We start from the raw sequence: 25,778 nt of genomic DNA, 5'->3' as shown, positions 1-25,778 counted from the left end.
GCTTTGATCTCCAAGATATATAAAGAACTCACTCGACTCCACTCCAAGACTACGAACGATCCAATCAAAAAATGGGCAAAGGACCTGGGCAGACGCTTTTCCAAGGAGGAGATACAGAGGGCCCAGAGGCTTTTTTTAAATAATTTTATTTTAATTTATTTTTTCAAATACTTTGTCTCTGCCTACCTCCCATCACTTTCCCTTGCCCCCTCCCTCCTGCCCTTGCTCAGCTCTTCCCCTTTGGTTTTGTCCATGAGTCCTTGCTATATGTTCCTTGACTTTCCCCTTCCCTTCCTTTTCCCTGCCCCCCGCTTCCTCCTTCCCTCTTGTCTGTGTTGATTTCTTTTCCTTTCAGTGTTGCTGGTCTTACTTTCCTTGCATCTTTGTTTTGTTCGTTAGGTTCTGCTTATAGTTGAGATCATATGGTATTTGTCTTTCGCCCCCCAGCTTATTTCGCTTAGCATAATGCTCTCCAGTTCCATCCATGCTGCTCAGCATCACTAGCCATCAGAGAAATGCAGATCCAAAACACCATGAGGTACCACCTCACACTGGTCAAAATGGCCTTCATAAACAGATCAACACACAACAGGTGCTGGCGAGGCTGTGGAGAATAGGGAGCACTTGTATGCTGCTGGTGGAAATGCAGACTCTTGCAGCCTTTGTGGAAAGCAGTGTGGAATTTCCTCAAAAAGCTGAAAATGGAACTGCCTTTTGATCCAGTGATTCCCCTGTTGGGACTATACCTTAAGAATCCCAAAACACCAATTCAAAAGAACCTATGCACCCCAATGTTCATAGAAGCAGAATTTATAATAGCCAAGTGTTGGAAGCAACCTAAATGCCCATCAGCAGATGATTAGATCAAAAAAGTATGGTACATTTTACACAATGGAATACTACATAGCAGAAAGAAAAAAAGAACTACTAAACTTCACAACAGCATGGATGGAACTGGAGAGCATTATGCTAAGCAAAATAAGCCAGGGGGCAAAAGACAAATATCATATGATCTCACCTATAAGTGGAACCTAACCTGCAATACAAAGATGCAAGGAAAATAAGACCAGGAACACTAAAAGGAAAAGAAATCAACAGAGACAAGAGGGAAGGAGGGAGGAGGGGCAGAGAAAAGGAAGAGAAGGGGAAAGTCAAGGAACATATAGCAAGGACTCATGGACAAAACGAAAGGGGAGCGGTGGGGGAGGGATGGAGGGAGGGGCAAGGGAAAGTGGTGGAGGGGAGGCAGAGACAAATATATTTAAAAAAATAAATTCAAAAAAGTTAACTTCTAGAAATTAATTATTTATATGTAGTTTTTTTGACAAACTAGTTTTATGAACTTGTAGAAGTAGAAACTGTAAAAACGTTTGAATGTAAAGTTAAGGGCATAAATAATTATATGTTATTTTCAACACAATTTCTAATCACTTAATTTTTATGTATGGGGATCATGTAGACCATTATTACTAAAGCAAGTTGAACATACCCCCAACGGTTTTTAAAACCAGTGTAAAGGTGAGATCTCTTGAGTAAACCTCAGTATTGTGAATGAGGGTAACTCTGAAGGAAATATGATAGGCAACTAATTGACCCTGTTAATGATAGGAAGTATGATGCACAATTAACAGGTCCTGATGGATGACTTTGTGTGATGTAGATTTTGGAAGGTGTATGTCTCCTCATCCTGACTCTGTGTTAGGTAGGATAGACAGCAAACCAAGGCAGGGAGGAGGAGGGAGACATGTCTCACCCATCGATCCAGTAGTCCTGAGTCTGATTTGATAAGGTGGCCAGTCATTCTGTACAACAAATGAAACTATGATAGTGGAGGATGGGGAAAGGCTTTGAAAGTTGGTGTGTATCATCTCCACTAGCTGGGAACAAGAAAACCTTGAGAATGTATATTAATTCCAAGGCCAAGAAAAGAAAAGGGGAGGGGACCACAGTGCCCAAAAGAGGAAAAAAGCATAAAAAAAGTTTGGTTAATTGCCTACCTCCCATCACATATGCAAAATGAATAAATAGAGTCTGGAGCAAGATAAGGATTTGGGCTAACAGACGTCCATACATAGCTACATTTGGGTAGTCATGTCTCCCTGAGGGAGAGCTGACACCACGTTTACCTGTCAATTAATATGTAACTCCCTCATCCTCATCCCGCCAACTATATAAGCCTTCAAAGCAAAACACTCACTCCCTTTTTTAGCCACCCAGCCTATGGCCACCCTGCTCTAGTCACCCTTGCTTTTGCTGTTCCATTAGAACTTAGCACTAATAAATTTTGCATGCTTATAGGCTTGCTCATCTGTAATTCTTTACTGTGTTGGCAAGAAGAAGTGAGTTTCTGGGAGTTTCTCTCATAAGACCTGATCCATGGATAAAGACCTCCATACTACATACCTTTGTCACACACAGTAACAACTTGTGGAAGCTATGATGTGCCATCATGTCAGTGATCAATGAACGGTGGATCACTGTAGATATAAGGAGTGAGGCCAAATAGTGGTAATAACATGAAGAAACAGAAGATATACAGTATAGTTCCAGAGGTATATTCCTATGGACGATGGTCTTGTGTATTTACTTTTTCTTTAAGAAAAATATACTTAAATAAAATTGAGTTAAAATTTTGTACGACACAGGATTTGATTAAAGCAAACATGTTGATCATCATAATTTAATATGTAGCAAGTTTTGTCATCAATAAATCATGGATATGAGTTTATTTTAAACATTTTTTGAATGTTTACACACTGAGTCAAAGATATTCAGATTTTTGACGTGATTTTTTTTTCCCTTAGGAAAACTTCTACTCTACATGACTTTTAAAAAGTACCATTTGTCTTGGGGAAAGTTATTTCCTTAGCATTAGACAAGAACAAAATAAATAGGACTTTACTCTTCAGTAGCACTTTTCATATTTTTACATCAAAATATATTATAGCTTTTTATTTATTTTTTATTAGTGTTGAATAGACCTTTTTTTATTTTTTTTCAGTTTTTTTGTTTTTTGTTTTTTATTTTTTTTCCTTTTCAATCATTTCATTTTTTTTAAATACATTTGTCTCTGCCTCCTACCCACCACTTTCCCTTGCCCTCTCCCTCCTTCCCTCCCTCAGCTCTTCCCCTTTGGTTTTGTCTATGAGTCCTTGCTATATGTTCCTTGACTTTCCCCTTCTCTTCCCTTTCCCTGCCCCCCCTCTTTCCCTCTTGTCTCTGTTGATTTCTTTTCCTTTCAGTGTTGCTGGTCATATTTAATTATGTATTGTATGTCTCCATTAGGTACATGCGATTGAATTTTAAAATATTTTTTATATTTGTGAAACAGTAATCTCTCAGAATAAGAATTTAGCATGACAGAAAAGAACACATAGAACAGAGAATCCAGAGCTTGGATGGAATGTTCAGATGAGGAGTAACCCTCTGGATAAAGCTATTTCTTTTCCAATTGAATGGAATTGTTGTTTCTATTACAGGGTGTTCTGCAGTGAGACTGTAGAACCCAATCAGAAATACTATGACTTCAGCTAAAATACATGAAGCTTTTTTACACAACTAATCAGATGAAGAATGGGGGCTGTGGAAGGGGAAAATGGTAGAAAGAAGGGGAAGGGACTAGTCAAAGAACAGATATGAATGAACCATGAAGATGGACAATGGTTTAAGGATTGACTGTGGAAGGGGGGTGGGCTGGGCAGAGGATGGCAAAGGGTGAAAAATTGGGACAATTGTAATAGAACAACAATAATTTTTTAAGTGAATCCCCAGGGAGAAAATAACAGTCTTCTTGAGAGATATAGAGTAGCAAGAAGAGGAAGGAGCAGTACATATGTGGCTTTTAGAACATTATTTTTTGAAAGAAAGCAATGAACCTTTTACTAAAGCATTCATAAAGCAGCTATTTATAATTTGTTCCTTTGTGATATATTAAACCTTACTAGTTTCATCTTTCAATTTTCTGTACTTTTTTTAACCAGAATCTCTGGAAATGTACTTGTGTAAAATTCTGTCAAATGCCCAAATGTCAGTGTGAAAGAATGTTTGGAGATAGAGAAAATCAGGGCATATGGGATTGAGTGACAACTTCTTAAGGGAAACCTAAAAAGGAGATTTCTAGCCAAAATGTTTAATTACTGCCTAATAGAGACAGTCCAAGCCATCTGTTGGCTGGAATCTTGTCCCCACCTTTGGGGAGTGCCTGGTGATTGGTTTGCCATGTGTAAGAGAGACATCTCTTTCTGACATCTGTCATCTGTCAACCCCCAACTGTCATAATGAGCTAAGTTGCTATTCTCTGTCAATGGGCCATATGGACTGGTGAGTAAACAAACAGACTGCAAACACATCACACAGATTCAGGGTGTTTAAACAGGCAACCCAGAATGCCACTCACTAGCTCTTCTGCCTAGATTGGTGCTCCGGAGTGCATTCTGTAAGAGAATGTGAGGGTATGGGGGTCAAGGCATGCATTAGACACCATCTTGCTTGAAATCTTTACTGGAAACTTGAATGGAATAAATAAGTAAATAATCAATCGATCAATCAATTATTCAATGCATATTTATGAAGATAGAACAATAGTAAATCTACACACACAGGTCTGTCCCAAAAGTACTGTCAGTAGGAAAAAAATCTGTCTTTATTGGTTATCTTGAAAACTAAGGCAAAAAACAGCTATGAACAAGACTTCAATACTATCTCCATTTTGGGGAGCCTCACGTAGACAGACAAATTCCTAAGGGAGAACATTGTGGTCTAAATATACATAAAGTGCTCTTGAATGCTTGATAAATAAGACTGATCTTAATGTCACATTCTCGTAACATTAGACTTTCCCAGCAGACTTGTAAAGGTATTCTATGTTACTCCAAGATTTAATCAAGGGAGCCTATTATAGTGAGTTACTTAACCATCTCGTTGCCTTTAAACTGTGAAATGCATTAATAGTACCTAAATTAAATTAGAACTTTACATGGAACCCAAGACAATAATCATTTCCAGAACTAGAGTCCAAAGCAAGTGTGTGGCAGCATCTTTTTATATCTGAGGACTCAATTGCAGTCCCCAATTTTTCAACTCTTTTTCAACCAGTGGTTCTTAATCCTGGCTACACAATAGATTGATTAAATAAATATTGTAGGGAACAGCACTCTGATAGACTTATATATTTTAAATGTTACCAATCATTCAAATATAAAATTGAGAGGCAGTTAATTGTAAATTCAATTCCTCTGAATTTTGAGCCCAATCTAATGAAGCCTGGAGGGCACAATGAGATTCAGACCCATCCCAAGCTAACTGAAGGCTGAAACCAATTGGCTTTGACACATACAGAATCCAGAGTGCCAGGAGAAAACCAGGAACTGTGGTATGCAACAAGCTTCAGCCCTTACCCAGCAGTTCCTGCACACATTCATTGCATACAAATTGTTTTCTACATGAGTGTTCTGTCAGAACCCTGGTTCTACCTTGGACCAAAGCTCATTTCTGCATCCCTACCCATCTTCAAATTCCTTTGCTATACAAAATGAATGCTCTGGGATCACAGTAGTATCACCTGTCCAGATTTGACCCTCCTCATGTAAATATCAGGCAAGAATTAAGGTAAGAATTATCATCAGGCCCTGGTCAAGTGGCTCAGTTGGTTAGAGAATACTGTTCCAATACACCAGGGTTGCAGGTTTGATTCCTGAACAGGGCACATACAAGAATAAACCAATGAATGAGTAAATAAGTGGAGTAACAAATTTATGTTTCTCTATCTCTTTCTATCTTCTTCTCTCTCTCTAAAATCAATACATAAAAAATTAAAAAGAAAAGAATTATCATTATTTTGCAGACAAGAAAAATAAAGCTTGAAGAGGTCAAATAATTTGATTGTATAATTTCAGTGCTGGATTTTATCTTAGGATTCTCTGACTCCAAGTCTTCTATTTGTCCAGTTTAGCCACTAACATTGATCTACAGCTCCCCCACTTCAAATTTGGATCTGACTTCACCAAAGAGGGTCCAGTTCTGCAGTCCTCTCCCCATCCACCTCCAACCATTTTCTTATCCCCTCTCCTTCCCACAGGACTGCATTTCTTGATGCCATCCCATCACCAGCAGAGTTATGAGTACCAAATCCATATACAATCTTCCCATTTACCACTGACCAATCTAGGTTCTTTTGCTGTTTTTACATCTTGAATTTTCTTTTTCATAATTGTAAGACTATTTCCCTGTAGGTTGGTGTATGTTAAATGTCTTATGTTTGATCTATAAAATAAAAAGAGCCTAATAAATGCATTGCCTGCTCCCTTAACTTTTGGTGCAATATTTTTTTCTTATCAAACCTTGATGAATTTCATAAAAATTTTTGAAGTTTATTTTTCTTCAAAAAATTTTGTGTTAAAGATTAATATTAATGAAATTTACTCAGAAGTAATGAAACTCTAAATTTAGAGTAAATAGGATATTTGATCTTTTTATTTAAAAAGTGAAAGAATAAGAGCACAATAGATTGAAAAACCATTTCATTTCTTTTTAGTTTTAAGCACTTTCTGGAATTCGGTTACAATACTATAAATGAAAGTATTTATTTGGTACTTTTAATACATTTATTTGCTTTAAATGATACATTGTGTTTTAAAAAAATAGTACGTGTTTGTACTATAAAATTTGGAAAAGTAGAGAAGAGAATAATCATAGAAAACAACTGTTAATATTTTAATTAAAGTATGTATTTGGTAACTTATGACTCAACAATTCCATTTCTGGGTATTTATTTGAAGAAATCCAAAACACTAGTTTGAAAAGATATATGCACCCCTATGTTCATTGCAGAATTATTTAGAATAGCCACGATATTAAAGCAACCTAAGTGCCTACCAACAAACAATTGGGTAAAGAAAATGGGGTACATATATACAAGAGAATATTACTTGTCCATAAAAAGGAATGAATTCTTACCATTTGCAACAACATGGAAGGACCTAGAGAGTATTATGCTGAGTGAAATAAGTTAGACAAAGAAAGATAAATACTATGTGATTTCACTTATATGTGGAATCTAAATAGTAACAAAAATAACAAATAAAACAGAAACAGATTCATAGGTGCAGAGAATAAACTGATGGTTAATAGATGTGAGGGGGTTTGAGGAACTGGATGAAAAGAATGAAAGAATTATGTAGTACAAATTGGCAGTTATAGAATAATCACGGACAAGTGAAGTATAGCATAGGGGATATAGTCAATAATATTGTAATAACAATGTACAGTGCCAGGTGGATACTAGACATAACAGGGGGAATACTTCATAAATTAGATTAATGTTTAATCACTATGTATACACCTGAAACTAATATAAAATAATACTAAATGTAAACTGTAATTTTAAAAATTTAAATAAAAATAATAAAAAGGAACTTAAATGATCCATTAAAGAGTATTATATTTGACTTTACTTAAATTTATTTGGAAAAAAACTAAACTGAAGAACTTGCTAAACTTAAAAATTTTCTCTTGATGCTATTTACAAATTCTTAGATTCCTATGAAGTTTAAATTTTTCCAAAAACTTTAGAAAGTCGGTCTTTATATAAAAAGTGATAAATCACTCTCTAGAAAAGAAAATCATGTTAAAATAATTATGTCTTGGGAATATCATAAATCCTCAGTGATTATACCTGAATTAAGAATATTAGTCAGCCTTCCCTTTTCCTATGAATTACCTTAATAATGTTTGTTTGACTTTGTGATTTAAAAAGGCACTGATCTTTCAACTTCACCAATTACTAATAAATTAATGTCAATATTTCATTTGGGGACCATGGTATTTTAATTTTGTTTTTGTTTTTTAAACCTCACTTTGTAATTGTCTTTTTTTTTTCTTGAATAAAAGATAATCACTTTCATTTTGTATGGCACTATTTTTTTCATGAAGATCATTTCATGTAGTCCTTAGACTTCACATTCTAAATTGGAAAGATTATTTCTTTGCCAGCAGTAAAGGAGTCACTCGAAGGTTTAGTTTTCTTCCCAGTTATCAGTTAGTTCCACCTTTCTTGAAACTCACATCTTTTCTTGTTCAGATTTCACTTTGAATTTTTAATTGAATTTATTTATTTTTACAGCTAATTTGATACCCTTTATATCATTGTTACTCCAGTGACATCAAACATTAGATTTTGCTAATTCAAAGTCTAATGATTGTTTAACATGTGCTGCCCTTTTTTTTTTTTAAAAAAAAGACAATTTAGAATATTTTTTTCTCTCTGTGGAGTTCTGAAATGCCTATCAGTCTATATCCATATTTGAGGGTTTTTTTTTTTACTTTTCAGAAATTCCTCAAAGATTTGGTTTGCTAGTAATCCCTTTCTTTTTCACTGTCAATTCCACTTTTGTTATTATTAATATTAAGGAATATGTCTAAGCTCCATCTTGAAATAACATTTCATATTTGCTCTCTCACTTGGCACTAACTGCTCTAAGAAACAAAAATACTGGTAAAACAACCCTTGTTATCCACAAGGATATAAAATATGCAAACAAATAACTTCAGTACAAGGCATTTAGGGCACTTACTGTGAAGTGTCTTGTATTGTAATTCTTAAGTGATAGAATGTCCAAACGTGGAGGGGCAGGGGGTATACTTCCAATTGAATAATCAAGAAAGACTGCATAAAGAAAAACATAGCATTTGAGTAGAAGGGTAGAAATTGAAGTGGTACCTTGGTACTTGTCAGTTTTTTCTGGAACTCATGACAAGTGCTGAAACCAATGAGTACCAAATGAATTTTTCAAGCAACAAGTGATAAAGTGTTTTCTCTTCTGGGACTGTGTCATGACTCATAGGAGTTCTAGCTAGTGTGACCAGTCCTGAGCAACTACTGAGTGCTGAAACATTTTTTTTTCTCATTAAAATGTGACGTATACAGGGTTTGACAAACTCTGAAGCCAACAAGCACCGAGGTATGACTATAGTAGAAAAAAATTCAGTCTGGATGGCTGTGAAAAAAGATTGATGTGAAGGAATGAGTACATGAAGGCCACAACAGTTCATATTCTTGGGGCAGAAATTGGATTAATTCAGGAGAATGGAAATGTTTGTAGAAGGAATTGGTGGAACATATATATTGGGAGCGGAGTTTCAGTTACTCACTAAATATTTGAACACCTACAATGAAGTATTTAATGAGCAAGCACAGAGGAATCAAGTTAGATGTGCTCTCTGAACACCAAGCCTCTGGGGCATTCAGTGACTTGAAATTTAATATATATGTACAAGTTTATAAGGTGATACACCTTTGTATGCATACATGTGCAAAATGTGTTAACTTTACATGATATATAATGTTAAGCTTATAGATTTATATTTATCTACATATAAAATATGATAAGGAGCATAAAAGGAGTGATTATCTCTGGAAATGGATCAAAAGTTGGGACTAGGTTTTAGAATCTCATTCTTTAGTATTAAGCTATAAAAAAGTTGGACCTAAATCAGCAGGAAATGGATAGTATTGAATCCTTTGATCATGGAAAAGATTATATAAAACATGTTGTATAAAACTAAAACTGATGGTGGTTTATGGTATATGACAAAGAGGAAAAAAAAGAAAAAAACACTGAGATAATGAAGATGCAAAATCCAAGAGTAAATAAAGAAGACAGGAAGAGATAAATGCAAAAGTTAGGTTAGCGGAAGGACAGAGAGATATTGGCAGTAAGGTAGTAAGGGGTTAAGAAGGAGAACACAAAAAGAGTGTATAATTAAAAAATAGAGATTATTAATCTTAGAAACTGGAGGATAATAATGGTACTTTAAGAAAAAATTCAAAATACATCATAATAGGGAGGAAATCACAAAGGTTTTGTACATGGCAGATCTAAATGAAGACACATTTCTGCCTCTAACTGTTATGAAAGTTTTGGTGAGTCTCTACAGCTCTCTAGGTCTCATTTTCTTCATCTATAACATGGGTTTGCAGGCTGATATAGATTTTTCAATTTTCAGATTAGTATTATATCAATATAATTTCTACTTAGTTTATACAATAGTTTTTGTGTCATTTCCTTACCCTATATATTCACAAGCGACATGTAAATTCTACCATATATGAGCCATGATGTTAATCGCTTATCTGCACATCTTACCTTTGGAAAGGTTATTTTTTAAACATCCTTTCAAATTCCAGAGCAGGGGATCAAGTAGAAGAATTTTAATGTGGATTTCAATTTTATATATAAATCATCCTGTCATTTTTAGCACTGCAGTTGAGTTTCCTCATATTAGCTGCAGAAGATCATGAATAAATTTGCAGCATGCTGCACAGGGGATTATGTGTACATGAAATAATTCTTATTGGAAATTGCCTTTACAATTCACTGCACAGAAAATTTAACACGAGGGCACAGAATCCCATTTCTCACACTAGAGAGAAAACTGAGAACCACAAATACAGATGTTGAAGAAGAGTAGCTATCCTGATGAACCTACCTTTTCTGCAACCCTATTCAGTTAACCTAAGTCAATACCAGGCATGCACATCTCTGTTTACCATTACCTACAAGTGACATCCTTTAACTCTTACATAAAATCATGATCTCTCAATCTGGTAATTGAGGTTGGCCACACTCTGACTCTAATTCATTTCAGAACACTATTCCTAATTTGGAATGTTCTTGTGCAGGAATGATGCACATGTGACACTTGTGTTAACTCTGTCCTTTGCTCATCATTTGTTGATTGAGACATCTTTTTTTATGCTGAGTAGTAACACATCTTCTCAAATCTTCTCAGTATCATGTTTGAGACAATGGCTAGCAATCAGAGTGGGCATATAAATTTAAATACAAGGCCTGTCCAGAATGTATCCAGACACGTAATACGAAAAACAGAGACTTTTATTGAAGAAGATACAAGATACAAAAAACATTGTACATATAACAATGACATCTCAGTCCCCTTCAAAGTAAATACCTTGCGACTTCACACAGTTCTCCCAATAGCCATCAACTTCCCTGTCATATTTTCCTGAATCTCATCAATGACCTGAAATCTTTTCCTTTCAAAGGAGATTTTAGTTTTGGAAAAGTCAGAAGTCATAGGGTGCCAAATGTGGGCTACAGGGGGCTGAGTCACCTGAGTGATTTGATGTTTCAGCAAAAAATTGCACAAGACATGATTCATGAGCAGGCACATTGTTGTGATGAAGCTGCCAACCAGTTGCCCATAGCTGTGGCCTTCTGAATCATTTGAATAGTTTCCCCAGAGGAATGTTCGACCTTAACACAACATTTGATGCAGATTCATTGCTCTTCTTGCTCAGTCATTTTGAATGTGTTGGTGTCACAATACACATGGTTGCTCAACAGTGTCCACATCCCGTAATGACTAGTTACAGTGAAGTCATCATTGTTCATGCATGTGCATTCCAGTCCATTCTCCTTGGCTGCCAGGATATATCAGGGTTATGCAAACTATTCTTATTATATTAACAATGGCTGGACTTTTTCTGGACAGACCTGGTATATCTGCTATTCAGGGTGTTTTCTTTTTCCCCTTATTTTCCAATCCTTATGGCTAGAACCACTTAACTTCCATCTCTAGTTCAGCTCTAACCCAAGCTCTGAGGTGACCCTTTGCAGTAGATATTAAAGTTTAAGGAACCTCAGGTTAGTAATTTAGAGGTTCAAATACAAGTAAACCTTTTTATTGATGCCAATCTGATCTTATATTTTAGTTCCATTCACTGGGCTTTTGACTTGTTTCTTGGGATCCTTTTTATGTGGGGCCAAATCTAAGTTTATATCTTGGCTACCTGCTGAAGATATATCATTTCTTTGGGATTTAGGTGTTCCCTTCTCTTAGTATTCTCTCTGGGTTGTCAGAATCCTTTCTCTGGATGCAAACAACTTGTATAACTGCCTGTTTCCCAGAAACTTAAATGGCTTTCATAGCGCTATGCTTCTACTGGGACATGCTTGGCTGACCTTGGGCTTGGGCATTATCTCTTGCAAGATTTCCTGACATTTCACTTGCTTATTTAAAGTCTTTGGTGAAAATAAAATAATACTGATATTTGTATACTATTTCTCATTTGACAAAAATCTCTTCTTTCATCAATTGTAACACACTGTAATTCACTGAGCCCAGTTTTTATTACAATTCTACAAGAAGTTTAGCTTTAGTCAGATTGATCTCAGTGTTTGGTGGTTTTGTTCCTCCTCTGAAGACTTCCTCAGAACATTGTCCCTACTCTGAATATCCTCCCCAGTCCTTCACAAATATTTCCCTCCCTTATTCAGCCCAGTACTACCTTAAACCCTCTCAAGTTTATTGAAATTTGCTTCTTTGAGCCACTAACACAGAGAGTTTTATAGCTTAATAATATTTCGTTTTACAAAATCAGAAGTTTCCAGGTTTTGGAGAGATGATGAAGGCCAAATATTTAAAATACGAACCTGCCACAGTATTTGAGTTTTCTCCACAAATCCCCACCAAGTGTAAACCAAGGCCATCTTTAACCATATCAGTGACAAGGAACTCACCATCTCTTCCATCTTTGTCAATATTTAAGCATCAAATAATCTCCTTCTCAGTTATTTTAAGTTTACTCTCATAGTCCTAACTTTACTCAAGGTGGAAACCATAACTCCACCACAAAATAATAGTCCTTCAAGCATTTAATACAACTCTATGTTCTTCAGCCCATGAATGTTTAATCATCTATTCCTTGTTATAACTCTTTCTGGAACAGCCTCTGCTCCTGGACAGTTCTTCACACTCAGATGACTTCCTTTTGTAATATTTTTCTTCTTGTCAACATATTCCCTCAATGCTCTTCCCTGCCTATGGGTGTCTGGTGACTACCTGCCCCTGATAATTTCACCTAGCCTGCTCTTACCTACAGGGACTCCTCTTCTAAAGTAATGTCTTCCTGTCAAAAAACTGACCTAATGGGGGATATTAAAAATGAGTGTACCTGACATTTGGTAGCAAGTGATTAACTCCTCTGTTACATTCTGTGCCTTGCAAAGTACTAGTGGCCCTGCTCAATGAAGAATAGTCCCAACTCCCTGCTGTATTCCCAGGTCCCACAGAGCATTCACATGGAGGACACCACCTTGTTGATAATTATTTGTTCTTGAAAGCAAATTGCTTAATTGTAAATGAAGATTACTTTTGTACAATTTTAATGTAAATAGTGTTTTCCAACAATATAGCTGCATGTAAATTGAGGGAGATCTTATTTTCCTCCTGTGATTTCCCAAAAATTAGTCACAATTTTAGAAAATCTCATGACATTGTCCTTAGTAGTGACATCACCATCATGTAGAATCTCTCAATCAGTCTACATTTGTATCCACTGTATTCAGGGAGAGTCTACACAAAAGGGTGAGAGTATGATTATTTTATTTTTTAGAGTAGTATTCCTGAGTCAAGCTTTTACTCTCTGAAATACATATTACTTTATTTTTAAATTACTTCACTTTTGTTTTTATTTGTGTTATAATAAATGTATTTTTAAAAATTAAGTTGTAAATAATTTTAGGTTATATGATCTATGACTTCATTTCAAGTTAATAAATAGAGCACTGCAAAACTATTTATGGTTTTTAAATGGTGCCATTGGGTTAGAGAGCACTCAGAGACACTGCTCCTCACCTTTCAATATCTCTAGATGGACTGATTACACTAGAAGCCCAGAGAAGGGCAAAAGATTGTGTTAATCCAGCTTAAATTCAAATATCTGAGACTGTTTATATCTGTTTTTTATTTTATTAATAGTAATCTCAGTTTTGAACTTCTATGATGTCCAGGCATCAAACTGCAGTTCATATATTACCTCATTTAATCTCTACCACAAACCCAATGGTAGGTAACATCACCTCCCTTCTACAGAGTTCAGTGAGCTCATACAGTATACAAGGAAGAACCCAAAACATTGGAATTATCTTCTGAAGGACAGGGCCCTTGTGGTACAGGCTTCCTCTGCTAGGGGAGTATTCTAGGAACCCATCTGTATTAGTGTAATAGCTGGCATTGTCGTGAGAGGCTGAATTTGGCTTCAGTGAATTTTTTTGAAGACTCAATGTATTTGCTCATTTCATGATGAGTGATTTATGAGCACATCTGCCCACACCGTGCTGAGTGTTCAGCAGTTTTTGACCAAAAACATCATGACCTGTTCCCCACCTTCCCTATTGACCCAATCCCACCCTGAGCAACTTTTCTTTTGCTTCCCAGATGAAAACAGTCCTCAAAAGAAAACATTTTGCTGATGAGAAGTACTTTAAAAAGAATCAAAATTGATGAGTTAAAAAACTGTTTTTTAGCAATGGAAAAAAATGCTCAATAGGTGTATTGCATCAGATGGAGAGTACTCTGAAGGTGACTGAAGTTTAAACATGTAAAAATAAATACACAATTTTTTATAAATAAATTTTGTTTTCTGGGGGTCTCCCCTCATATGGTGGAGTCAAGATGGGGGCCAAGTTCATCCAACTCACAGCCAGTGCCTTTCTACCACATGACCTCCTCCCTTTTTAAGGCATACCATCTCAGTCCAAAGAGAAGTCTGGTTGGCAAAAATTCTTACTTAAGCACACAGTGAGGTGACATGCTTTATGCACTGTGAGAAATATTTGGGAACAGAATGTATCACAGTACTACCAGAATTGACTCTGAGAAAATACTCTGCTTAGTGATGACATGGTTAATTGACTACATGAACCTCAAGTGACATTTCCCCACCTTTCCCTTTGGTCACATGACTGAAGTTGGTCCAGATCAGAGGGGAACTCTGTGATAAGTTGCATGGGAGCCAAGAAATCCACCTCCTTTATTTGGGAGGAAATAAAGGAGTTAAATTCTTTTCCCCCCAAAAAAGAACTGCTTATTATTTGAGGAAGACAATGAGAATCAAATTTTTATAATTAGTGGTTCAGAGAACTCCAAACATCTCATTAGAATTACAGAAATTTTTTTATTTAAAAATTTTGTTTAGTCCTTGTATATATTTTTTAGAATAGTGAATGAATTCACACTAAAAAGCTTTAGTATATTTTGATGATATTAGTGTTGATATGTGGAAAAATTAGTCCAGAAACTTTCAGCTCTTCCGAATCTCAGTTGAAACGACACAATTAAATAAACAAAGCACAAAGTTGTAATCTGTACCTTTGCCAACACAGAGCATGGGTTTCATTCAGCCACAGATTCCTGCTCTGCTGTGTTAATGAAACTTATCTAAAGTTTGTGCCAAGTTTATCTTCTTTGGCACTTTTTAACATTTTTACTCCCATTTTTGGCTCTTGGTTTCAAAATGAGAATATTTTTGGCCATCAATGATATAAAATCTATGCTTGTATTTGATTCATAAAATTATCTTGGCATTGCAGTGTACTGAATGTTCAGATGAGTAACTAGTTTGCAAGACTATTTATATGAGCATTATATCATTTATACAAATTTGTTTTTAATTCAGCACTGGTTAATGGGCCATAAAAGTAAAGGGTGAGCCAACAACAAAAGGAATATGGTTTATTGCCTGAAAGAATGCCTTGGGAGTGTGCCTGCTTCATGAGTTAATAATAGTAAAACATTAACTTCCCACAAGGTCTTTGTCATCTGTGAAAGTGAGATAGTGTGATACTGTTTATAAAAGCGCACTTAAAATACAGAATCTAAAAGAGAGAAAACATAAAATGCAGGGAAATTGGGTGATATCCTGCCTGAAAAATGAAGCTGAAAGTTCAGGTGTACTTCTAACATACAGAAGAATCTCCTCTCACCAGCAATCTGGTATGGGTTTCTCTCCATTTACATGTGATAGAAAATACTGGCTGGAAATGGATTTTTGGTCAGATATATTGGCAATAAAATACAAGGGCAATAAAATCTGTTCCATATTTTAAGAACACTATAACCAAACTTGTAATCAATCTAGTTTAATTTTCTGTTTTAAAAAACAGACGATATCCCCCAAAGATTATGATCACAAAAGGAACATTACTAAATGTACTCTACTCAGTCCTACTGAGCTGACCTCAGAGTTACAGGTAGAGAGCAAAATAATGGATAGGATGAGAGATTCTTCTCTTCCTTCAAAATAGGTAAAGCTGAAAAATGTGTCCTTTGATTGGGGCTAAAGGGTTATCCCTGAAATTTTATTTTTACAAGCAAGAAATTTTAGATTACTGAGTGGAGAAACAAACAAACAAACAAACTCCACTACTTTTTAAAATGTCTGCCAATGTTATTTAAGTGACATCTGGCTAAGACTAAAGGCAAAGAATATCGTGGCAGCAGTGGAAATTTTGGGTGAAAGCATTCTCAAAATCCAGAGATTTTAAGATGCATTATCAGATGTAGCATTTAACATAAAGCTTAAACTAGGTGAAAAGTGAATGCATGCAATTTGATTATGGACATACATTATTTTAAAAGAGAAAGATTTTTTTGAAATTAAAATTGTGCCTTAAAATGTCTTTGAATGTAAAGCTTCCCTTTATATATTTGCATTTCACAAGGGTTATTTTTGTATGTAAAATAGAAGAAATGGCCCACGACTGTGTGATATTGGGTTGGCCAAAAAAAATTAATTTTTTCCATAAAATAAAAGGCACATTATTTTCATTTTCACCATTAACTTTATTGATTTGGATATTTTGAGTATGTTGCTATCTCCCATGTGGTATAAACTTTGATTGTTCTAAGTTAATGTCTTGATTTGATCACTATCAACTTCAAATGGTCTACCCAACCATGGAGCACCGTCCAGTGAGAAATCTCTGGTATGAAACTTTGCAAACCATTTTTGACACATTCAATCAGTCACATCACTTTTTCCATATACTGCACAAATCTTTTTTTGCATTTCAGTTGTGTTTTGACTTTTCTTGAAATAATAAACCATAATATGCTGAATATGTTGCATGTTTTCTTTCATCTTCAATATTAAAGTGACCACACAAAAATTTACTTACATTGATAAGTTTTTTTAAACGCATGCTAGTATGACAGCTGTCACAATACAATCTAGCAGAACTGTTTTCAATGATGTTAAAGAAAACTAAACATTACTAGAACTATCTGATGGAAAAAACAAACAGAATTGTTGACCTACCCAATAGTCCCACTGCTTTGTAACAATGTTCCTCTCATATAAATGTAGACACTGAAAGATAAAAAATTCACTTTTAAGTGAAATTCTTCAAGATATAAAATACAGCTTCTAGCATCATTACCAACTGAAGATTTTTGAGATGGATATTTTCATTTCAAAGTAATATTGAATTATTTTTAACATAATTATCATCTGGTATGAAACAAAAACTCGAACAATTTGCATGCAATGGTCTAAAATATCAATCCTTTACTGCTCTGATATTTGATTGTGAGGCAGATAACCTACATAAGTGGGGAAAGTACTAGTGCCGCATAAGAAGTTGGGACTCAAACAAGACCAGTAGGGTACCTGGTAGGAGAGTAGCCCAGTACAGGGAGCCTGAGCCCATGTTAAGTCAGGATAGCATTCACATGAGGAAATAATCAAGTCCAGGGTGAATTTTGAAGCTCAGGTAATGTGAGGGGGGCTTCCTTGTGTTTTTTGGCCCAGCATGGGGTGTACCTGAGTGGGGAAGCTACAATGGTAGTGTTACCATCCGTGTTCACCCAGATATTGATGGTGGGAAGACAGCAAAGCGAACTACACATTGAGTTTAATAAACTGGGAAGCATAAGCTTGCTTGCTTGTTTAGCCAGAAAGCTGCAGCTTCACACTCTAGGGAATTACAGCATTTCCTGAAGGGGATTAACACTCCTCCCTTCCATCCTCCAGTAATGGACTGTTGGGGGTTACAAGGGGAGGTTCCAGACCATAGTGTTCTGTTGGTCTAACTAGGAGATGTGGGCCAATCTAAAGCCTGTGAAAGTTTGGAAAGTTGATTGGTTCTTTTGAAAAAACATCTGGCCCATCCTAAATCCAAGCTCTTGGTTGTAATCCCAGGGGAACAAAGAGGTTCTCACTTGCATGTGACCTGTATTCGCACAATGTATGCCATGTACCTGTTCTCTCCCTGGCCACATGGCCTTAGCAGACATGTGGCCTATAGCCTCCAGGAGGAAGACTGGATACTGAAGCCAGGTTCTTACTGTCTGAAGAGAAGATTTACAAATGTGAAAAAAAAGAAAACTAGAAAGAATTGAAGTTACATTAGAAATGAGATATCAGAGTGAATGTATTATTTTCAATATAAAGAAAATGGTATAAAATAATTTAGATGCAAATGTGTATATACATTAAATTTCTCCTCTCCCAATAGTGAGAAAATTATCTCACATCTTCCTTAATTTATTTATTGATTTCTGCCCACTAGGAGGGGCCTAAGATTAGTGGCACCACGAAAACAGCAAGCACAACTTGTACACATACCTTGGCCCCTAATAGTATTCTCTACAAGGAGCCAGGGCTTCTGGAAGACAAGGTTGATTCCAAAACCAGGGCCAGGAGAGTACACAATGAGAGCCTTGAACATCTTGTGCCAGAAAGTAAAGAAATGCTCTAAAAAATTGTGGGAACATGTCTGAAAGACAGAGAAGTCACCTTAAAGAGGCTCCCACTGACCATATCTGGGATAATTTGGGCATCAAAATACCAAAGATAATAACTGTTACTCACTGAATATATATATATTTATTCAGAATGCTATATGTGTATATAAATACATTAATAGTTTAACGAGGAATGAGATTTTTATGTAATCTCATCCCCTCTCCCCTACAATGGCTGTCAAATATGAATGAAAATTTAGAGTAGATTTTTAGAGAAGCTTCACAGACACTACCTTAATCAAATATTCAAACTTAATTTAATCAATAGTGCAACAAATTGAAATTATGTTCCACCAGGAAGAATGTGATATGAAGAAAACAGCATGGTTTCTGAGCTATTCTTGCCAAATACATATGACCTGAATTCAATCATGAGGAAACCTCAGAAAAGCCAAACTGAGGAATTTTCTACATAATAAATGGTCTGTAATCTTCAACACTTTCAAAATCTTGAAAGTTAAGGAAGGACTGGGGAACACTTCCAAAGTCAATGAGCTGAAGGATCATGACAACTAAACGCATGTGTAATTCTGAAATGAAATATTTTGCTACCCAAGAACATTTTTGGTACAATTGCAAGGAACTTGAATGGGGTCTGAGGATTGAATTCGGTCATGCAGCATAAATAGTATTTTACTTATTTTAATGTCTTCATTGTCATTATATAGAAGAGTGCCTTTGTTTACAGGAACACACACTAAAAGTTTAGGGGGCAATGGACATCTTATTGACAACATATCCTCAAAAAGTTCAGGAGAGAAAGTGTTCCTAGGCATTGTATTTGCAACTTTCTCAAAAAATATTGTTTCAAAATTAAAAAATAAAAATGAAAGAAAAATCATAGAAGAGACACTCAATTTTATTATGTTTTCTCTTTCAGCTCAGCTCAAAACCTGACAATCTGGAGAATATGATTTGGGGAAGGGAAGAGGAAATCTGAATACTTCACAGCTTGTAATTTCATGGCTTTTAAAGTAAGATCGTATTGTTCATAAAAAGTGTGGTCAACTTTTTTCATCTCATGGCACACATAAACTAATAAAAACATTCTGTTTCATATACAAAAATATGATCTTTGCTGATCTTATAAAAAATAATAGTCACAATTTTGATCCATTCACAGTGGACAGCCATCATTGTGTTGGCTGTTGTCATTTTTTATTTGACAGTTTAAGGGAAAAGAGGTCAGTGTCCCCAACTAAATAGTCATGTATTAAATGGTTTAAAAATTCTTGTGGCACACCAGTTGAAAATTGCTGCCCTTACCTAAATGTCAGGAACACGTTTGTGCTCTTACAATTCATAGTGGTCAAAATCTTAATATCAACTTGAATCATTTTATCTTTTTAAGATTTCCAGCAGGAATTAAGATTACTATAGGAAATGAATAATTTAAGAAATCAGTTACTACATTTAGATTTTTTCCTAGAAGTGTTGTTGTAAAGTGAGGAGTCCTATTCACACCCTAAACTTCATTTTCAAGGGAAAAAATTATTTGGGTCAAAACATTCAGTCTCCAGTATTTCTCCTTTTCGGTAGGTGCTATTTATTCTTCATTGCCCCTCTATCCCAAGATCATTCTTCACCGCCTCGTGCCCTATTCTATGTCTCTGGAGACTGACCTCTAAGTGCCCTGGGCTCACTAGTCCTCTGGTTTCTTGTGGGTTGGATGTAACCAGAGCTTCCCCCATAATTTTAAATCTTGCAGTGGATGAACTAATTGTTAGCATTTCTATTGAGAGACCCTTTCTCCAGGATCCAGAAGAACAGTTTCATACCTTTACCAGGGTGGTAACACCTTCCCATGAGAGTCAGCTCCTTGTAGTTTCACCCTTCCTCATTGGATATTTTAACCTTACCTCCATCTCTGCAAAAAATTCCTTTATTAAACTTGCTACAAGGAAACCCTTTGAATGAGCCAACTGTCCCTTTGAGAGCCCTTACTAAAGCATTATATGCAAAATAATATTTTAATTATTTTTTCTTAGAGTACCAGTTAACAAAATGTGAAATTTGGAAATCAGGAACTGAGGGAACGTGTCATAAGGAGGAACATTTTCTACATAAGGTGTGATTGGGAGCATGAAGTACATTCCAGGTGGTAGAGTAAGCCTGAGCATGCAATGCAAGGTCAAGGTGAATTGTTTCTTTGGGGTAGAAGAAGAGAAGGTGAGAGAAAAAAGAAGAGCTATATAAAAGTTGAAAAGGAAAGTCATTTCAGCTGTTCCAATATCATAGGTGGAAATGAACATGGCAGGCTAGCCAGAAGTTTCTCTTCAGCATCAGCTCAGGTAGTAAACATATTTCATTAACATATGTGTCCACTCACCATACATTGAAACAAGAGAGTGGAAACATCTCCAAGAATGTGTTTGCTGAAAACTGTTCACATTGTGTTGAAAATTCCCTCCAGTAGAGGAAAAGCAAGTTAGAGTATGGAACGTAACTTCTGACCTCCTTCCAAAGTTTTCATAGCCCTTCTCTTTGCAAAAATAAAAGTGTTAAAGAACAAGAATGGAAAGTTGAAATAGTTTTGTTTCTAAGTGTATCTTAAAGTCATATCGGTGGACATTAGCCTGTTTGAAGTTCCCAGGAATGGATTTGTTTCTTTCAATAATAGTGAACAGCCTGCACTAGGTTTTTATCTAGAGCTGCAGTAGAAAATTTTTGAAGAAAAAAATCTGAGAGACATTATCTGTTGAAGCAACAACTTTCTGAGTTAGAAATTAAGATGTGGGTCAGAACTTCAAAGAGGAACTCTGTATAGAAATGAGCAGGAAAGTCAACCAGCTACCAGGGATTCTTAAAACATTCTTAGAAAATAACCCTTAAACTGGCTCCAGGTAGGAAAAAATAAAGATGTGTGAGCCATTGTTGATATTTTATAATTTCTATGATACTATGATATTTCAGAATTACTACCATTTAGCACCAAGATGAATAAATCAAACCTTTTAAATAAATATAATTTTCAAATAAGCTTTATCCTTGTGCATTACTTGTCTGGACTCAGTATTTACAAGAATAAAGAAATAAACAAGACTAATTTAATAAATAAAAATAATTTTTGATGTAAAATTGTTCAATGACTTGGCTGTAGGCAGGTTAGACTCCTTCGCCCCATCTTTTCAGAAAGAAGGAGTGTGGTGCTTTTGCAGGTCAGGCATTTTGCCAAGAAATCAATTTGCTGGCAGTCAAGCAGGGACTGAAGAGTGTGGCTGGATCTGCCTGACACTCCTAGGCCTCAGTCCTAAGGCTACCACATAGGTGTGGCTTGGTCATAGTTTGTAACAAGGCCTTCAAACTCCCCTGCATCCTTTTCTTCTTCTGTAAAACAGGGATTTATAATAATCCTTCATGTGGTTATTGTGAGTACTAGATCAGTAGTATATGCAGAGGCACTTTCTAAACCACAGAATGCTTTACTAATTATGGTACTATTTGTATCATGATATTACATAATGTTCTCCCTGTACTGGTGAGAAGGCTGGGACCTGGAGTTGCACACTGACTTGTTACTGATTCCCTGAGAGGTGATTCCTGAATTGGTCTTCATTCCAGGATATGTGCGTTCCATTCAGCTGATAATTTACTTAAAAATCACATTCTTGTCTTTCTGAGAGGTAGAGTTAAATATTTTTCCTTTTGTTTTTGATGACTGTTATCTGGCTCATTACTCCTAAGCCTACAACCTTTATTGTGCCTCCTTTCTGCGTGCTACAGCATGCCGTCCACTAATAGACAGGAAACCCTAAAAAACTGCTAATTCTTATATTTAAATATAGTTTCTCTCTAGTTATCAGGCAGACCTTCAGCACAGCCCTGGTTCTCAGAAAGCTTATCCTTGGCCACTACAAACCTAGCACCTTGGCCATGGTCATTGAAAATGGAACTGCCTTGATAGAGAGATCCTGTTTGGGACTTCAGTTCCTGGGTTGTCCAGTGGAGCCAGGCCCTTTCAGGCCTCCTTGGGGACCCTCATTCCACAGCCTGCCAACTACAGACCACTGCTCAGCTTTCCTCTTCTGGGGCCTTCACGAGCTGGTACCAGACAGAACCTGGAGATTCCCAGCACAGCCGGTACATGTTTCACCCCACCCTGCTTAGTGTCTTGTTGAACTGGCCAACATCTCTGCCAACATGATCGCCTTCCAAGTGTCCCTGTTTGAGCCAGGCCACCATGTTGCCTGCACCCTCTTCATAGGCCTGGCCAACCCGAATATGTTGGGCCTGGTCTCTAAGACCAAATACAAGGTACAGAACCTTATTCTGAGCAGCAGAAGATTTCATCTGACCAAGGGTGGGCCTGACACTAACCAGGCCATCAGGGACCTGCTCTCCCATCTGTGGTACCAGAGAGAGAGGCCTAGATGCACAACTGAAGCACATGAGAGAGGCTCCAGTTGCTGAAAGTAATATCTTGGGAAGTTGGCCCTTCATTCACTTGGTCTGTACACTAACTTCCTATTCTTGAACCTGGTGACGCTCTCCACAGGGTCCCTTTTGTACCCAGGACATGGGTGGGTGAGAGGACACCCAGGCCTCTCTCCCTCCCAATACACTATGTCTTTACACAGGTCTTCACTATAGGCCCCATTGGGGTCACATGCTCAAGGCCAGCTGCATCTATGGTGGTATTTCTGTGGGAAGGGCCTGCTTTCATCCTGCAGAAACCTCCTCCTCATTTTCCATCTGAGCTCTTCATTCTCTGCCCGGAGGTCATGGAGCTCAGAGGATGGTGGGCCCTGGGATGGCATCAAGGTAACAGGTGGGACTTGGGGCAGTAGCAGCCCCCAACCCTCCCCAGAGCAAGGAGGAAGACTCTTGCATGGTTGGTGGTAACTTGCCTTGACCCTGCCCATGAGTAATGGGGCTTGTAGGGCATGATGGGTGGCACTGTTCGTGAAAGCCCTGAGAGGGCTTACACTCTCGTGCTTGCTGCTTATGCTGTGAATTTCCCAAGGCACTAACTAGAGAATGCGCACTGGGGTCATTTTGTACCCTCTCAACAAACAATGCAGCTGTTTGTCCCTGCTCCCCTAAGCATAGTCAGCTGACCTCCTTCCTGGTGCTCAGAAGTTCCCTGAATTTGTGTCACCTGATGGAGGACTTACCTCTGTGCTTTGTTGCACCCCAGGGCTGTGACAGTACACTGTACAGCTCAGTCACTCCCAGAACAAAAAATGTCAGCTTGATGACTCTGAGTACAATGGGAAGAAACCATAATAAATGCTGATATTCCTACAAAAGCATTGCTGTGAGAGGAGATAAAAACTCAGACAGCAGGACTGGGCAAACTAATTTACACAGCATCTAAAAAAGCTTCAACCAGAGACGGAGATGCTCAGAGGCTTGGTGATACTAGTCATAGTTGTAATGGTCCTAGGGATTACCTTTTATCTGCAGATCTTAATCTAGTCCACCAAGTGTCATAATAGAAGAAAAAAATATTATAAATACATATATAGCTATGTAATAATGGAAGTATTTCAAATGCTCAGCAATCTTAAACATTACATGTCACCCAGCATGGGTAATTGGAGATAATATACCAAGCATGTCTTTATTCAGTGCCTTAGTTAATCCAAAATAAGTTATAAGCATCACAGTGTGCCCAATACAGTATATTAAATGTTGCTCAAATACATCTGTCAATAAAAAATAGATTTTCTCATCGTTTATGACTTCATTTTAGTGATTAATAAGCATTGTGAGGAATGAAAATCTAAGGACAGGAGCATGTTGAACTTTGAAACTTAATAGTGGCCTCAGATAAGTACATAGCATATGGAATCCTAACATTGTGACTCTGATAGTCTCAGTATCTTCTGTCCCTTCAACATTTCAATATTCCAGTCATGCAAATACAAGAGTAACCATCAAGAGTATCATGCACATATGAAACATGTGTCTAGAAATCCTAATGAAAAATTTTAAATTGCTCTGGCCTGGCATGACATGTTTTCTGTAAACCCACAATAACCACATTCTTTTGTAAACACAGACAGACAATCCAAATTATAAAGTTTTTCTGAGATTACACAATGTATTTAACATATTGAATATAGCCCTCACATACATAAAGATTTAAATTTATTTAAATGGGTAAGTTTGGTTTTAAATAGTCTCTGAAGCTTATTTGAGCTGTTATTCCCCCATCAGATTTGCTCTACCTTTTACAGTTTGGGACTGTTCTTAGCTGAAGGCACTAAAGTCAAATGAATGTTACACAGTTTTTCCTTTGGCCAACATTATATCATAATTTCCAAAGGCTTAGGCCTTTTTTGTTCTTGCAGACTAAAAAAAAAGTTCTATTTTTTTCCTAGCATTTTTCATGGACTTAATTTGTCATTGGTTTGAGCCTTTCCTGACATTGTTCTTAGAGACTTGTTTTATGGTCTCCTCATGTTTCCATTTAATTGTGCATGTATATGTTCCACTTACAGAGGATAAACATGTTTCATGTTATTCATCAGAAGCTTTGTCATAGGTGAGTAAAATCATGCAAGCACAATAAAAGTGAAAATTGTTATGTGGTTGGCACATCTGAAGACCAACACACACAACTTTCCAAAACCCCATTTCCTAATGTTTACCACTTTCTTCTTGAGGAACCTGTCCTCAAGAAAGTCTTCCTGGGAAGTCCCTGGCAGGGACTACACTCAGTGGGATATAGGGTGCCCCTAAAGTCCTCTGAAACACCTTCCCAACATCATTCCTTTTAGCTGTTGAAATGTCTCAGAAATTTCCAGTGTTTCATGAAGGAAGTGATATGAATTGACTTTTGTTCATTTGTTCATTAATTCATTCAACAAATGTTTATTGAGTGCTTACTATGTGCAGGACATTGTTCTAGGTGCTTGGAATACATCAGGGAACAAATAAAACCCCTGGGAGAGGCCGCAAGATGGCCGCAGAGTAGGAGGATATATAGTAAACCTCCTCCTGGAACCAAATGGGAAATAAAACTAAAGAGAGAACTAGACACCCAAATTAACTGAAGAATATCCCCAACAAGTGACTTTTAACCAAGGATGGGAAAAGAAAACATGACAGGTAGGAAGGGTGAGGTAATTAAAGGGACTGGCCCATTCTCATGGAAGTGGGTTGAGGTGGCAGAACTGCTGTAGGAGCTTCCCGTTGAAAAGAGAGAAGCCAAGAACACGAACGGG

Source organism: Pteronotus mesoamericanus, unplaced genomic scaffold, assembly GCF_021234165.1.
Source record: "Pteronotus mesoamericanus isolate MK-2021 breed Mesoamerican mustached bat unplaced genomic scaffold, CSHL_Meso_final contig_26, whole genome shotgun sequence".
NCBI classification, from domain to species: Eukaryota; Metazoa; Chordata; class Mammalia; order Chiroptera; family Mormoopidae; genus Pteronotus; species Pteronotus mesoamericanus.
The sequence above is the reverse complement of the archived record's forward strand: the minus strand, read 5'-3'. Positions refer to the sequence as shown.